General features: G+C 46.7%; 1 long non-coding RNA gene across 1 annotated transcript in view; it reads left to right on the top strand.

Moving 5' to 3' along the window:
- Positions 1–3,535: 3,535 nt before the first annotated feature.
- Positions 3,536–16,460, top strand: part of LOC129682420 (uncharacterized) — a 70,895-nt gene continuing 57,970 nt past the window's right edge. The window contains exon 1 of the long non-coding RNA XR_008720978.1: positions 3,536–3,562. This is a non-coding gene — a long non-coding RNA (uncharacterized LOC129682420). The remainder of the gene's footprint in view (positions 3,563–16,460) is intronic.

The following is a 16,460-nucleotide window of genomic DNA, read 5'->3' as shown; positions in this document are numbered from 1 at the left end:
TGTGTGTGTGTGTGTTTACATCTGATTTGCCAAAGACCCCATTTACTATCATTTTCTGGGGTAGGGGTTCAACATGGATTTTGGGGAAACACAAACGTTTAGATCTTCACACAACCTGTAACATGGAGTCTTAGAGTGAGAGGGTGTCCATGACTATGGAGGGTCCTGGACAGTGGCTTTCTCTCCGATTGAGCAGGACTGAGATTGCAGGACATGCTGTGGCAGACCCTGAGAAGGGATTTAGTGGCTGAGTCTTGCATAGCCGAACTAGGAAGTGGTGGGTGAGGTTTGGAACCCATTACATCCTGCACTTTGAGGGTTCCTCAGAGTTTGTTGGTTTTCATTCCTTTTTGTCAGCGTTTGGAGCTGCTGTTGGGTCAGGTCCTTGCCCAAGAGGGGTGTCAGGTTTGGAGGCTGCCCACAGTGCTGACTCTGGGGTTAATTTGGGCAGCAGGACACAGGGTGCGATGCGCTCACTCCTGTGGGTCTGTGCTCCGTCTGCACCTCCTGGCCTCGTTGTAGAGGGAGGGCATGAAGTGACAGGTGTGTGGCGTGCAGTGTTCCTGGGTGTCTCTTTGTGCTGGACAGCTCTTTGCTGCTTTGAAAAACACCGGGTAGATACATAAAGGGAGGACTGAGGCACTCTGGCTCCATCGCTGTCAGGCCTGCGGCAGAAAGATATGGCAGAAGAAATGAGCTCACGCCCCCAGTGCCTGCTTCTTCCAACCAGGCCCTGCCACCCAACAGCCTCTCTGTTCTAGACTGGTCCACGCACCAGTCCACCATCGAGGTCCCGCTTGTGTTCTGATCACCTCACAGCAATGTCGTCCACATCTGAGCCGTTTTCGGGGACACTTCATACACAGACTACCGCAGGCTGATGGAGCAGGCTAGGCCACAGACTGGACCTGAGAGCCACGCGGTTCTGGAGGCCAGGAAGCGCGCAGGTGTTCCGGCCCTGCTGCCTGTTCACAGATGGCCATCCTTTCCTGTGTCCTTCTGCGGGACACAGTGAGGGCATCCGCCTCTCCCAAGGCGCTAACTGCGTGTAGGAAAACTCGACTGCATGACCTAATCACCTCCAAAGACCCCCGCTTCACTTGGCTGGAGGCTTCAGATGTACCGTTGGGGGAACAGGAGCGTCCAGGCCGTAGCAGTGGCCAGGTCTGTACTATCCTGGGTCCTGTCCTTTGTCCAAAGCCTTCCTCGGTTGGGCTTGGAGTCCTGCGGAGCTGTTTTCCCACCAGATGGGATGAGGGCCATCATTTCTGCTCCTGTCAATTTCCGAGATGCCTCTTTACCGGAAGTGCATATCCCATCAGGAGGAAATGCCTGCTACAGTGTCAACTGTGTTTAACTGCAGTCTCTCCTCTCCTTGCTTTCTAATTCTCTTCAACATTTTCTAGACTTCTCTCCTGCCCTGAGTATGTATGAGACACACTTTCACAAATTCTTCGGGTGCTCCGAAGAGAATGGGAGAGGCTGTCAGTGGAAGTAGCTCCTCCTCCCTCCCAAACCCACAGAGCAGACACGAGGCTCACCATGTTGAAGCTTCGACATGTGTTTGAAAATAAAGTTTTAATTAGAAGGAGCATTTCTCAGCCTCAACCTGGTGCTGGCTGTCTTAACACGGAGATGGAAATAAACTGGCTCTGGCTTCTTGGCACAGGACCCACTCACTCTGCCTTTTACACACCGAGTCTTGTGGGTTGAGGCGTGGGGTGCAGTTGTGTGTGCTGAGTTTCAGATCCTCTGGCTTCCTCAAACAAGGAAGGGGGAGTTTGGTCCCAGCATAGTGGGTACTGCTATGCCATCTGCTGTTGGGCCCATTGATTTTAGCCTACTGTGGTTCAGGAGAAACCACCTTTCTAAACATAAGTCAGGGGATGCATGGCAGGGTGGCATGGTACGATAGCACCCAGACCATGCCCTCCATCATTCTCCAGCTGCATGTCCCGAGGCAGGCCGCCTACGCTTTTTTGTCTTCATCTGTGAAATAGGTACAGCGTTGTCATTACCATCTTCAGAATGGTGAGGATAAATGATAATGCCTGGCACAGGCCTGTTCAATAACTGATGCTCATTACTGCTATAATTAATGGTGCCCACAAGTCCTAGTCTTGAGTCATTGCCAAGGTCTCCCACAATGTTTTCAGAGTAGACTGGCCTTGACTGGGGATGCTTCTGCTTCTGCTGAGGACTGGCAGAGCTTCCAGTTGCCTTTACCAGATGCACATGGGTGGTGGGTGGGAGTGTCCCTGTATGGCAGCCTGTGCGCCACCCTTCTGCTGTGCGAATGGCTCCCGTGCCTTCCCCCTCCCACCCAAGCCATCATCACACCAAGGAAGGCTGCACAGCCTGCCTGGATTCGAACATGCCAGGCTGGTTTGCCCAGGTGACAAGAAGGTCAGATCGTTGGATTTGTGTTCGAGCAGAATTTCTCAAGCTTATGTCATGAGCAATACAGATTCGGCCTTTGTCCTGGGTCCTGGCTTAGGGTTGCTAGAATGTTCTTTGTCTTGTATGCTAATGAGATGGTTGGCCTGGTTGGCTTCAGAATATGGCTTGTCTTTACAGAGACCAAAATGTGTTCAGAGGCTAAAACTGTCCCTCCATCCTCTCCTTCAGGGAGGGAGAGAGGCTGGAAATTGGGCTAATCACAACGGCTGATGACTTGTTTATAATGGGACCTCTGAAAGGTCAGTGGATACTGGGATTCTGGAGGCTCTGGGTGGATGCTGGGAGGGTGCTGTATGGGAAAAGGCATGGAAAACCAGCATCCCTTTTCTCTTAACTTATTATCTCCTCTCCCCCATGCACATATATTCCCTGGCCAGTCCTGAGTTAGATCCTTTTTGCTATACCTGTGGCTGTGAGCATTTTTCCTGAGTTCTGTTGAGTGTTCTGTTGAGTGTTGAGCCTGAGGAAGGTATGTGATTACCCTTGGACTTATAGTCACTCACTGCACTGACCTTGTAGCTTGTTTCTGAAGTAGGGCTGAACCCTTGCCTTCTGAGAGTTATCTTATCTCCCCCTCAGCGTTTCTGAGCTTGTGGGACACTCAGCTGCTGTTTAGAGTTGGAGAGCTTGTAAGTCCATCGCAATCTCCTTGAGTTTGGTATCAAGCTTCCGTGAGCACAACCAGTTTGTAATGTAAATGGGGTCAGATCCCCCAAGAAAGGAAGGTTCTGGAGGGGGTAGGGGCCAGATTAGATTTTATTGTTGCCAGAAAGGGCATGGATGGAGGTTTTCATATCCTTGCCTCCTGTCTGCCTTTTCCTAGAGCGTTCTTCAAGTTGCCAAAGGCCTCCATGAAATGGACTTGACTTCTTATACTGATCCATTTAGTCCAGTCGCATGTTGACTATTCACCTCCTCTCTTCTGGATGCATCTTGAGCATGTGTTTCCTTCTCTGCAGCCATCGTGTTGGCTCTGTGGCTAGTCAGTCAAAGAGTTTTGTAATTTGCTGGTTTTATTTCAGCTCTTGAACTATAGAGCTTCCTGTTGATCTGGGAAGAAGTCGTGTTAGCAGTGTGCCGAGGTCCTCTGTTGCTCTGTGAGGTAAGTTAATGCATCTCTCTTCTCAAGTTCTCTCTTCTCTTGCTTGGACTTGGGTTTCTAAATCTGGTCATTTCAAAACACTCAGTTTTCTCAAGCTCTGAAGTCACAAGACGCTGCCTGTGACCAGCAAGTCTAGACTGTTGGCTGGTACAAGGAAAGAAGAGAAGGGTAGGAGAAGGAAATGGTGTGAGCATGGAGTGGTGTTTCCACTATGCCCTCCCCTTTGCAGTGACAGCTTGCTGAAGTCTACAGGCCGACAAACACTGGCCACACCGAAGTGGCTGCTGGCCAGGTAGGACTATACTTAAATTAGTCCAGAATACTCAGCTTCTCCTTGCATAGTCACCTTGTTTCTCTTGGCTACTCTCACATGTGACTGACCTCCATTTGGTTTGGAAAGCCCAGGCCTACTGTAGCCTTGATGGTTGTCACCAGCAAGGAACTGGACTCTTCCTACACCTTTGCTGGAGACACCACTCTCCCTCTCCTTGAGTTACTGTATTGTTAACACTGTTTCTTTATTTATTACTTTTCTTTGTACATTTGGGAATTTTGCAAGTATGTACAGATGCAAGTATACATTTGCGTGCATGTGTGGGCAGGCCAGAGGTCACCCTGGGTGTCATTCCTCAGGAGCTGTCCATCTTGGTTTTTAAGGTAGGGTCTCTCATGAGGACCTGGAGATTGTCTCCAAGGGCTAGCGTGGCTGGCCGCCAAGTCCTAAGGATCCTTCAGCTTTCCTCCCAGTCCTGGAATTACAAGTGTGTGCTCCCATACCTGGCTATTTGTAGGGGTTCTGGGGGATTGATCACATTATGCATGTGTTGCTAGCAGTTTATTCGTGGTATCATCTCCCCAGATTCAGGCTTTATTGAAAGGATAAAGGATTTTCTGTTTATAGTACCTTAACTGGACTCTTGATTTCCAGCTTAATAGGCCTTAATAAATCTTAATAGACCTGGCTAGCCAGGTATCTTACTGTATTTTATGTTGTTATAACAAAATGACTGGCAGTAGGTAATTTATAAAGAAGTTTCAGGGCATGGTGGCTCCAGCACTTGGGAGAAAGAAGCAGTCGGATCTCTGTGAGTTCAAGGCCACACTGGTCTACAAAGCTAGTTCCAGGACAGCCAGGGCTATATAGAGAAACCCTGTCTGGAAAAACAAACAAAACAAAAAAAACAGAAGTTTCTTCAGCTTATGGTTCAGGAGATTGGGAAGTCCAAGAGTATAAGTTGGCATTATGGGAGACTGAAATCCTGATGATTTCACCTAGACCTCACATGTAGATATCATCAATATATAAACTTGAGAAGGGAGTTTCCAACACTTGAAGTTTGGGAGACACCTTTATACCTTAGCATCGAGAGACAAATGTCTTGTATATGGGGTAGGGCGTTATGAGGATGACACTGTGTGAATGAAGGACACTGTCGGAGTTTGAGTGATGATTAATTAATTGCCTCCTTGCCCTCCTGGATTTTAGAGCCAACTGATGAATTTAACACAAAATTCAGACAGATGGAGGTCAAAATATTGAGATTTATTATAAAGTTAGCTGGAGAGCAGGCTTAGAAGCAAAGAGCAGATGGGCTTGTCTGCCAGCCTCCTCATGTTGAGGACTGCCAGAGCAGGGCGGAGAAGAGGGTGAGGCCCAGCCTGGTCTGCTCCGGAAGACAGGGCTGGGATGTGCTGGGTAGTGTGACCATGCTTGCCCTCCTCCCTGGGAAGGACGAGTTAGGAGCTGCATCAGGGGAGGTGTTTCTGGAAGACCTGTGTGGCCTTAGCATCAGGGATCCTCTTTCATTTGTGGGGTCCTAAAGTCCAACCTGTATGATACCACAGGCCAGGGTTAGTGTTTTCCGAGGGCCTGAGGGATCGTCTGTTGTGTACCTCTCTCTTAGCTTCTAAAACTTTGCTGGCCACCTTCCTCAGTCTGCAGACGCATTGCCCTAGTTTCTGCCTTTCTCTTTGTATGGCAGCCTCCTTGTATGCCCATGTCCAAATTCTCCTTCTATATAAGGGTACCAGTGGTATTGCATTGGGATGGCACGCTACTCCAGTATGACCTCCTTTTAATTATGTCTAAAATAACTCCATTTTCAAATAAGGCCGCATTCTGAGGCATGCTGGGGATTACAATGTGAGCTTGGGGTTTTGTAAGTAAGCTTGTACCAGAAGTCTATGGTTTTTCACTCTCACATGTTAACTTCCCTGTATATGGGAAGAAGAAAACCTTTTCCTCCTCAGTGTCTGAGGGGTTAGGTATCAGCATCTTGTGAGTGCTGAGTGGATTCTCTTCTATGATGGAGTAAACCATGTCTTCCTCTCCTCTTCCATCTCTTCCCCTTACACAATGCTGAGGCCCTGGGACTGTGTTGGTGATAGGGTCTTGGAGTGAAAATTCAGGCTTTGTGAAATCACAAAGATGGGGCTTGTTCCAGTTGGGATGGTGTTCTAAAGAGAGGGCTCACTCACAGGATCTTCTCCTGTGAAGTGTGAGTGGAGGAGAGGCCGTGGGAGAACTGAGGGAGGAGAAGACTGCAAGTCAAGAGAGAAGGCCTGCCCCAGAAACCAGCCCCGGAAGCAATCGAACATGGAATTCCTGACTTCCAGGACTGTTTGTAAACTAGTTTCTCTACTATATTAGTTACTTTTCTTGTTGGGCGCAGAGCTTGAAGTTAAAGTTGCTTGGCAGCAGGGTTAGCAGGGGCCCGCACTGTATCCACAGCCAACAAGTTAGAAATGCTGCTGCTCTGCACACTTCCTCTTATTTAGCCCAGGATGGACTCCTTTAGAATGCTGCCGGGATGTGCTGAGCCTCCCTACCTCAGTCAACTCAGTCTAGAAAAAAGGATATTTTGTGCACATTAGTCTAAAAATGGACTCTAGGACAAAGGTTTGTCTCCTGGGGTGTTGTGAACTCTGTCAGGCCTACTCTCAGTGCGAGCCATGACGTCTTGTTCGAGCCAGTTGGTTTGTTATATTGTGATGGTGACTGGACACCTGTCCTTCCTTGAAGAACCTGGCCGTAGTCCTGTGTGGTTCCGTCTGACAGCAGTGGAGTGGATAGTAGCTTCCTGTCAGTGGTCTTCTTCGTCCTGCACCTTCGTTTAATGGACAGGGTTGTCTGTGGAGAAAGCTAACGCTGTTTGCTCCAAGCCACTTCAGTGGATTAGGCAATAGAACCTGCGGGTAAATCCTAATGCTTTTCAAGCTCACTTGAGTAAATCCTGGGCAAATATATTTAATTCTTTAGTTAAAAATGCAATTTGTAGTGACATGTGAATGTCATCGACTGGCAAAGAAATGAAACAAAGTGGGTCAGTGACACACTGCACTGTTTTGTGACAAATGTAGGTTAACTGATTTAATGGAAAGCTGCAATCTAGAGGTAAGTGGAGTGGAGATGCATAAGCCCTTAAAATCTCCTCTGCAGCGATGCTGGGACAGAAAACATGCAATCTAGGCTGAATCTTTCATGAGCTAATTTTTTTTTTTTTTTTGTCCTGCCTAGTTAAAAACCATTGCTTTAATTCAGAGTGTACCAAGCACCACGAGCCCTGATAAATAGCTGCTGTTCTGAGTCAGCTGGCAATTGAGAGGGGGCAGCTGGGGGGGACAGTGGCCACTCGGAATTGTGGCCATTACTTAAGAGATGAGGGGATGTTTCCAGCTTCTGGCTATTACAAATAAAGCTGCTATGAACATGGTTGAGCAAATGTCCTTGTTATATACTTGAGCATCTTTTGGATGTATGCCTAGGAGTGGTATAGGTGGGTCTTGAGGTAGTGCTATTCTCAATTGTCTGAGAAGGTGCCAGATTGATTTCCAAAGTGGTTGTACAAGTTTACATTCCCACCAGCAGTGGAGGAGGGTTCCTCTTTCCCCACATCCTCTCCAGCATGTGTTGTCACTCGAGTTTTTGATCTTAGCCATTCTGATGGTGTAAGGTGAAATCTCAGGGTCATTTTGACTTGCATTTTCCTGATGACTAATGATGTTGAGTATTTCTTTAAGTGTTTCTCTGCCATTCGATGTTCCTTTATTGAGAATTCTGTTTAGCTCTTTCCCCCATTTTTTAATTGGGTTACTTGATTTGTTGCTGTTTAACTTAAGTTCTTTAGATATTCTGGATATTAGCCCTCTGTCAGATATAGGGTTGGTGAAGATCCTTTCCCAATCTGTAGGCTGTCATTTTGTTCTGATGACAGTGTCTTTTGCTTTACAGAAGCTTCTTAGTTTCATGAGGTCCCATTTATTGATTGTTGATCTTAGAACCCAGATATTCCTCAGTTGAGGAATGGATATAGACATTGTGGTACATGGTAAATTCCATGTTCAATTTACACAATGGAATACTACTCAGCAATTAAAAACAAATCGTGAAATTTGGAGGCAAATGGTGGGAACTAGAAAAGATCATCCTGAGGGAGGTATCCCAGAAGCAGAAAGACACACGTGGTATATACTCACTTATAAGTGGATATTAGAGATATAATATAGGATAAACATACTAAAATCTGTACACCTAAGGAAGCTAATCAAGAAGTAGGACTCTGGGTAAGATGCTCAATCTTCATTCAGAAAGGCAAACGAGACAGACATCAGAAGAGGGCGAAAACAGGGAACAGGACAGGAGCCTACCACAAAGGGCCTCTGAAAGACTCTACCCAGCAGGGTATCAAAACATATGCTGAGATTCATAGCCAAACTTTGGGCAGAGTGCAGAGAATCTTATGAAAGCAGGGGGAGATAGAAAGACCTGGAGGGAGGAACAGGAGCTCCACAAGGAGAGCAGCAGAACCCCAAAATCTTGTCACTGGGGTCTTTTCTGAGACTGATATTCCAAACAAGGACCGTGCATAGAGATAACTTAGAACCCCTGCACAGAAGTAGCCCATGGCAGCTCAGTGTCCAAGAGGGTTCCCCAATAATAGGAACAGGGACTGTCTCTGACATGAACTCGTGGGCTGACTCTTTGATCACCCCCACCTGAGGTGGGAGCAGCCTTATCAGTCCACAGAGGAAGATAAAGAAGCCAGTCCTGATGAGACATGATAGACTAGGGTCAGATGGAAGGGGAGGAGGAACTCCCCTATTGTTGGACTAGGGGAGGGGCATAGGAGAAGAAGAGGGAGGAAGGATGGGATTAGGGATACAGCTGGGATACAAAGTTAATAAACTGTAATTAATAAAAAAATAAAAATTAAGAGAAAAGAGGTGAGGGGAGACAAATAGAGCATGTCTTGAGACTAGTGGGGAGACAGAGGTAGAAGGGCGTCAGGGATGACTCACTGAAAGGTGTGCAGTGCTTTATCTGAGCAGTGAGTCCCTGTGAGGAGTGGTGACTCAGGCAGATGAAATACTAAATTTACCTGCGTGGACATGGGGCATGGGGAGATAGCCCTCTTGGGAGATGTCATCCTTCTATGCGCTGTCCCATTGTTCCCTTTCTTTTTATTCAATCAGTAGCATGGTTCGTGGTTTGGCATATAGGTAAAAGATGCACAGCTCACAGCTCCTCACTGTCACCCTCAGCAGCCTGAGACGCTCCCCAAGAGTACAAACCAACATTTTTACAATAGTCCTTATACACTATTTTGGTGGGGATTGTGGCTCCTGGGGGCGTGGGGGCACTCAGCAGGATTACAGGGTAAGGTAAGAGTCTAGGCCCCAGGGACTCACAGTGTCCTTACCTGTTTGAGATTCTCAGAGTCTGAGTAAGGAATGAGACCCTGCTCAGGGTCATCTACACTGATGGGATAAGCCTGTGTTATTGCTGTTTTGACACAGGAGAGGAAATCTGATTGTTTCAGCGTTTGCACCAAGTATTGTCACCCTGTAGGAATTATTGCTTCTTGGCTGGGGAGAGGCTTTAATCAGACTCCGGATGGCGGGCTCTCTTCTCCCAGTCCCATTATTCCTGTCTTTTTATGTTGCCCTGGTATGCTAGTAAACTGGTTTCATCAAGTGAGTGAAAAGGCCTGAATTGTTGTGTTTAGGATTTTCATGTTGTAATGTTTCCCCACTTTCAACATGGCAACAACTAGTCTACAAAAATTTTAAAACAATAGCAGTGGATCACAAGCCTATGTAAGCTACACTAGAGGGCTGCTGCCTCCATCATCCATCCATGGATCCATGCATGCATGCCTCCATCCTTCCATCCTGCTGACTCCATTCCCAGTTACTCCTCCCTCTTCCCTCTTCAAACTATGTGAGTTTAACCAAACTCACATAGTTTAACCAAACAAAATCGTGGAAATAAATCGTATCATAGACTTTTAAATGTTCTTGAGTCAGCTCTTTCATATTTTAGCTAAGACAACTGTTCTCAACAAAGGGGCAGTCATTTGTTGTTTCTTTGTTCTTTTGGACGGCTCTGTGCATGGAACCTGGGAACCCACATACCAGGCCAATGCTTTGCCACTGAGACGACCCCCAGTTTATTACAAGATATTTACTGGCCCACGTCGGGAACTGATGGCCTCTAGAACTCACGGTGAAGGCTGCCTGCCTTCTGTTGTGGAAGCACCTGTTTTAATATGGCATGGCACATCATGCGTTGAAGCAACACAAAATCCACTTGCACACACCACTCTGCTGCCAACCTCAGAGCTCACAACTGGGCTTTCCTTGTGCTATGACATGAGCGCATCATGCTCCTGCGAATGAATTTATTGCACTTAGAGACTTGGTAGTTGCAGATTTCCAGAAGTGCACTTCACCATGTCCCCATTAAAGTCATGTTCTTCTCTTAATGTGCAGCTGGCTCTTGCTATTTATTTAGTCTTTGGCATTTCTGGGTTTCATGAATTTCACTTTGTGCTTGTGAGGCGTAGACGTTATCCCTAGGGGATGCCAATGGAAGTCCCTAATTTGTGGTACCAACCAGCAGTGTTTACACTGTGGTGTGTTTTCTTAGACATACTGATGGGTTGAAATTTTTCTTCTGCCTTTCTTGGGCTTCTCCAGACTGCCTGGGGGACTTTTTGTATTTTTCACGTCTATGTAAGCACAGGTCTATGGGTTTTATCTGGGGACTGTGGAAAATGGATGGTAACTATGGAATGGTCTAGAGGACTCCTCTGTGTTGTTAGGATGATAGCTCTGCCTGGCCTCTGTAGACCAGGATGACCTCTCACTCAGAGATCTGCCTGCCTCCGCCTCCCAAGTGCTGGGATGAAAGGTGTGCACCACTGCCGGGAGGCTCTTTAAATTTTACTTTTTTCATAGTTCATTCTTTAAAAAGTTACAAATAAGTAATAAAGCAAATTCATGGTGAATGAAAAGCCTAGTTATGTTTTCACAGGACTTCACCAAGCATATGTACATTTTGCTACTTTCTTTAGACAGTGTATCCTTTGCCTAATGTCATGTTTGTTATGTCTAATCTGGAGGTTGTACTTCATAGTCCTAGGTACTTCTGGTCGCTAGAAAATTAAATTGCACAGTGTATGAGTTACTTTACTGTTGCTATGATAAAATACCCTGTAAAAGCAGCTTAAGAAAGAAAGGGTTATTTTGGTTTTTAGCTCCTGAGAGATAGACTCTATCATAGCAGGGAAGGCACAGCACTAGTTAGGAAGGTGTGGTGGCAGGAGCAGAAAAAGCTGGTTTATCACATTTTCATCCACACAGAAGAAATAGCCAAGTGGGGCCAGGCTCCACACCTCAAAGCCAGCTCCTAGTGATGTACTCCCTCCAGCAAGACCACGCCTCCTCAAGTTCCATAACCCCCAGCTGGAACCCAAGTGTTCAGACACCCACACCAATGGGAGCCATTTCACACCAGAGCAGATGGACTTCCAAACCCTGCCAGCGAGGGCAGAATCTTAACTTTTAACCTTACTTGACCCCTCCCTCACCTGATAACTTTTACCAAGTCTTTAATTTGATTTTGACGTTTATTTAATATGTGTGCATGCCTGCATTTTTCTCTTGTACCTGATGGGTCATGGGCCTCAAATGCAGGTTGTCAGGTTTTGGCAGTAAGCTAGTTCGCTTGCTGAAACATCTTGCTGGCTCAACATTTCTTTCTTAATGAACTCACCTGTAACTCACCTGTCCCCAGGTACTACCTAAGCTGGTCCTTACTCAGGATGCACAGTAGCTATTGTGAAGACTTTCTAGAGATTCTCTGAGAACATTATGTTTCCTTGGCACTAATTCTCTGTGGAGACTGGGTTTCTTGGGTGTGGACATGAAGAGTGTTACATTTCCCAGAATGATATTGTGTTTCACCAGCCACTCGCCTTCCCAACATTTTCCCATTAAATGATTTCTTCCATGTACTTGGCTCTTCTGTCCCCATCTTCATGATGCTCCCTACTATTCCTGATTTAAATTAGGAACAATAAAATTAGTTCTGTTCCCTGTGGCTCTGCATATTCGAAAAGGCAGGGATGTGTGGATACTGTCCAAGCAATAGTAAGATCAGTTTGTAATCATCTTAAATAAAAAAGTGTATGTGACTTCTTATTTAGGCATTTAGAAGTAGGTTATCTTTCCCAGCTGATGTGGACTAAGTAAATGAGATGTTTGTGATGCAAAGCACAGTTGTGATTTTGAAGAAAACAATTCCTCTGTTTCATAGTCTTTGGACCCCTCCGGCTCTCAAGTTGTCTGGGTTATACCAAAAGGGCAATTGCATCCAATTCAACATAAGATAGCTTACTGGCTCAGTTGTAAGACATGGGAAAATACACGTTTGCATTAGGGCAGAATATGAAATAAATATGCCTTAAGGATGCAGGGCTTCCCTCATTTATTTGGAACTGTCACTAATAGTTAATGTTTACTTAGTTGACACTTGGTTGTTGTCTGACTTGCTTTCAGAAAGTATCTAGAGCAAGATGGGTTGCCTAGCAACATCTTCTAGCCCAGGAGGTTGGAGATGGGTCAGTGATTAACAATTATGTACAATCAAGTTTAAAAATGCATGGCAGCCTTGCAACATGCAGGCCCTGACCACCAGTGAGCATTGGCATTCTACTGCCTCCACGTTTTGTGGCTGTTATGAGTGAATTTATTGCAGTTGAAGACTTGACCTTGTGGCAGCAATTAAAGGAAAACTATTTGGAACTGAAATAGGCTTATGGTGCCCTTTCGTGCATTGATTAAGTCTACAGTAGCATCAGAAACACATCACTTGGTTGTGCTTCTTGTCTGGACGCTTGTTCTGTTGGAAAAGGAAGAGAGGAAATGAAGTGTCTGGGCATTTATAAGCGTTGTCATCTCAACAAATTGGCTGCAGTTAGTGACTGCAGTTTACTGAAGAGTTAGCCCCATAGAGTGGCTGACAACAGCTCCCTCATTCAACCCAATTTGTTCTTCCACAAATTATGCATGCTGCAATGACTGTACTATGCTTCTGAAAGGGCCCAAGCTCTTGTTCTTCCTCTTCCATCCATTCAACACAGAAAAGAAGAATTTTGCATAATCCAACCTTAATTTATCTTTCTGTCAGCACAAATTTCAGTGGTTGGTGGTAGCTAGCTGCGAGCTAGCTGGGAGCCACTTTATAGCTCCAGCAAAGTGAGCTCTGTGTACTTCGTCATCGAAAATCATTGAGTTTAACTGGCTAATCAATTTTTAGGCCCTTTCCCTTTGTGTTCTGTTTAATCAACAAAAATAAATTGCCCTGCTACCCTTGAAAGATCTCAGTCAGAGAACAGTGACAAATACGTCACTGGTCCTGCCAAGAGAGCTTTTCGGCAGAAACATCTTAATTGAAGATGATCTACATTCAAAAGTGCTGCTTCATCATTTATCTGAGGAAGGAAACAGCTGTGTAAGCAGGCTGTGCCACAGCCCATGCAGGCATTGTGTTTGACATTCATCCACACTCCTTATCCACCAGCTATTTGTCTTTACATGACCTGCCCTAGCCCTCCTTGCTGATGACTCAAGCATCATCTTATGAAGTAGCTGTCCAAAAATTCCCATGACTTATGGGGAGACTGTGTGGGCTGATGAGGACAATGGATCCCAGGTCTTTCTTTTCCTTTCCCCTGGGTTTTACTGCCTGGCTCTTGTTCTCTGGGCTTTGGTTAGGAAGTAAGTGACAGCATGGTGCTGGAAGATGTGAGCTGTCCCTGGTGAAGTGGATGGTTTCTCCTGGGTACAAGGAAGCATCATCAGTCAGGGGTGACCTAATGCCCTTCATGTGTTTGAGTGCAAGGATCTAGTTCTTGCTTTTGTTGTCCCTCTTTGACACCAGGGAAAGCAAAGCAATGCAGAAAACTCAGATGTCATGCCCACGTGATGGGTTTTGGCTTCTCAGTGTAATCTGTGCAGGTGAGGACAATGAGGTTCACAGAACACAGAACCTGGCTCACGAGTGGTGACTCATAAGGGGCCGACTGTGTGGCTAGCATTCTTGGGCTTTCCTCCCCAGTGCCTCAAGAGAAAAGGGCCGTGAAGAAAACCCACGCTCCCACACTGTATATGTGTGGCATGTCTGTGATCTGAGTCCTGTCTGTTTTCCCACTTGTCTTCCCATTTCACTGTGTGCTAGAGATTGGAACGCCCCCAACCCCAGTTTCACTGGGTTTCTAGGGCTCAGTGGATGTAAAGTAGGGATGGCTAAAGGCTCCTGCAGGTCCGTGTACCTGGCACTTTGACAGAGTGTCTATTAACTCAGCCCTCACTCCTGTTAACTGCTGTTACCCTCATCTTACACATGAGACTGGGCGATTGGCTCAAGGTCACGTCTAACTGCAAGGAAACCAGTGTTTGTATCCAGCAGTCTGACCTAGCGCCCATGCTCTTACATATCTATGTTCATTTGGTCGCACCCTTGTCTGGTTGGTATTCCCCAAGTCTTCATGCACCAAGGAAGCTGTGATGTTGATAATGGGAAAGACTATACACTTAAATCCAAACTACTCCAAAAATTGAAACTTTTTAAGATTGAAATAACCCCACGACTAAGCATGTAAGGTATATCTGGTGTTAGTAAGTGAATTCCATGTTTGGACTTGGGTCCCACCCCAAGATATCTCAACATGTATATTAAAATGTTCCCAAATCTGGTGGGGAGGCGGTTGGTGAAGGAGAGACGACTCCAAAAAGCTGAATGCTAGACGTTTGTGCTACTCAGTGGCTAGTGATTTTTTATGACTTCTCAGACTGTGTGGGAAAAGCAGGCCACCAATCCCTCAGTCTCAGCTCTTGGCTCTCTTTATTCCCTAATGTCCTCCAGTACTGGGTTCAGGTCTTGGCTCATAGGCAAGCTCCCTAGCACTGAGCTAAGTCCCCGAAAGTCTCCAAACCCCCAGATGCATTTCTTGATGCCTTCTCTCTACTTTGGGTTGGCTTCTTTTGCACCCCTACTGAGTAGTTTTTAGTCTTAATTAAACTCGTTTTCTAGTTCTCCTTCTCTTATGTGCATGAGTGTTTTGCTTGCTTGTATTCATGTGCATCGTGTGGCTGCCTTGTGTCCGTGGAGGTCAGAGGAGGGAATTGAGTCCCTGGAGAACAGGAGAGATAGATGGTTGTGAGCAGCCAGGTAGGTGATTGGAATGAACCTGGGTTCTCTGCAAGCGTGGGAGGTGTTCTTAACCACCGAACCATTTCTCTGGCTAATGGTTTATCTTCCACAGGGCTTCCTCAAGTAGATGGGGGGGGGGGGGGGGGGCCATCTGTTCCCGTAGAGGACACCAAAAAGCTAACCCAGTGACATGCAGACTAGTCCAAAAGCAAAATACAAACAAAACAATGAACCAACCTTGGATGAACTCAGGGTATATCGAGATGCCACTCAGCAACTGCTGAAGAATGCTCTGTAAATCAGGAGAGATGCCCCAGAACAGGGAAATTCTAGCAGATGCCTAAAATCTTACGGAGCCTTTTTGTTGCCCAAGGCTTTGGCTGTTCGTCCAGCATCTTTGTTGGTACAGTGGAAGAGTGCCTGGTCAGGTGAGATGGAGGAGCAGCCCCCACAGGTGGTCAGAGGGGAATGTGTGCCTGCTGTGGGTTCGACCCATGCTTCTCATGATGATGGGAAGAACCACAGAGGCATGGTGTCTGGCTACTTCCAAGCAAGCCCTTGGGGGCACATTTGGCATACTTTTTTTTGTCCTCTGCAGGCCCATTAGCTTGATGTGGCTGTCCCCATTTAACAGGCGGCATGTTGCAGGGCGAATTCAGGGCCCACCGTAATTTTAGAAGCATGAAAACACATCACAGGATCAAGGACACACTTCCCTGGCTTGTGGGCTGGGGGGTTAGTACTTGGCTGCCCTCTGGAGCACAGATGCCTCTTTGTTACACAGCTCTTCGCAGCCAGCCAAAATGCACGGGTATGACAGCCTGCCTGTGGTTATTTCTGCACCCTGGGCATTGTTCTCAGAACTTTGTGTGAATTTAATCCTCGGAAAACATCGGTCCTGTGACTCTGATGGCACCTGGTTGATGGATGGGGAAACCGAGTCTCAGATCAATGCTTCAGCTTATCCAGGGCCACACAGCAGCCTTGGTGTCAACCAAGACTCCAGAGCAAAGCTCTTGGACACAGTGTCTTTCTGCCTCTGAGCTAAGGACAGCTGGGGAAGGGATGGCAGCATGGGAGGACAGTCATAGGGTCCACGTGGGTTAGAGGCTTTGGTCGCCCTCAGGAGCTGTTGTCCAGATGGCTCATCACTTCCTTTTGGCATCAGTCTCTGTCACCTTCTGTTGCTTTCTCAGACCACCCTAGTTGTGAAGGACAGAGACCATTAAGCAGCCCCAGGATGGGGCAAGGTGCAGCTCTGCCATCCCACCGCAGCCCTGGGAGTGACCAAGGCCTGAGACAGAGTCTTGGTAGGGTGAATCTCATATGCTTGGTCACAGGGCAGGCAGGCAGCGGCACATGTCTGTGAGGGCTGGTGAATCTCATATGCTTGGTCACAGG

Source organism: Psammomys obesus, unplaced genomic scaffold (genome assembly GCF_907164565.1).
Source record: "Psammomys obesus unplaced genomic scaffold, mPsaObe1.curated_primary_1811, whole genome shotgun sequence".
NCBI classification, from domain to species: domain Eukaryota; kingdom Metazoa; phylum Chordata; class Mammalia; order Rodentia; family Muridae; genus Psammomys; species Psammomys obesus.
This window is presented reverse-complemented; position numbering and strand designations above follow the sequence as displayed.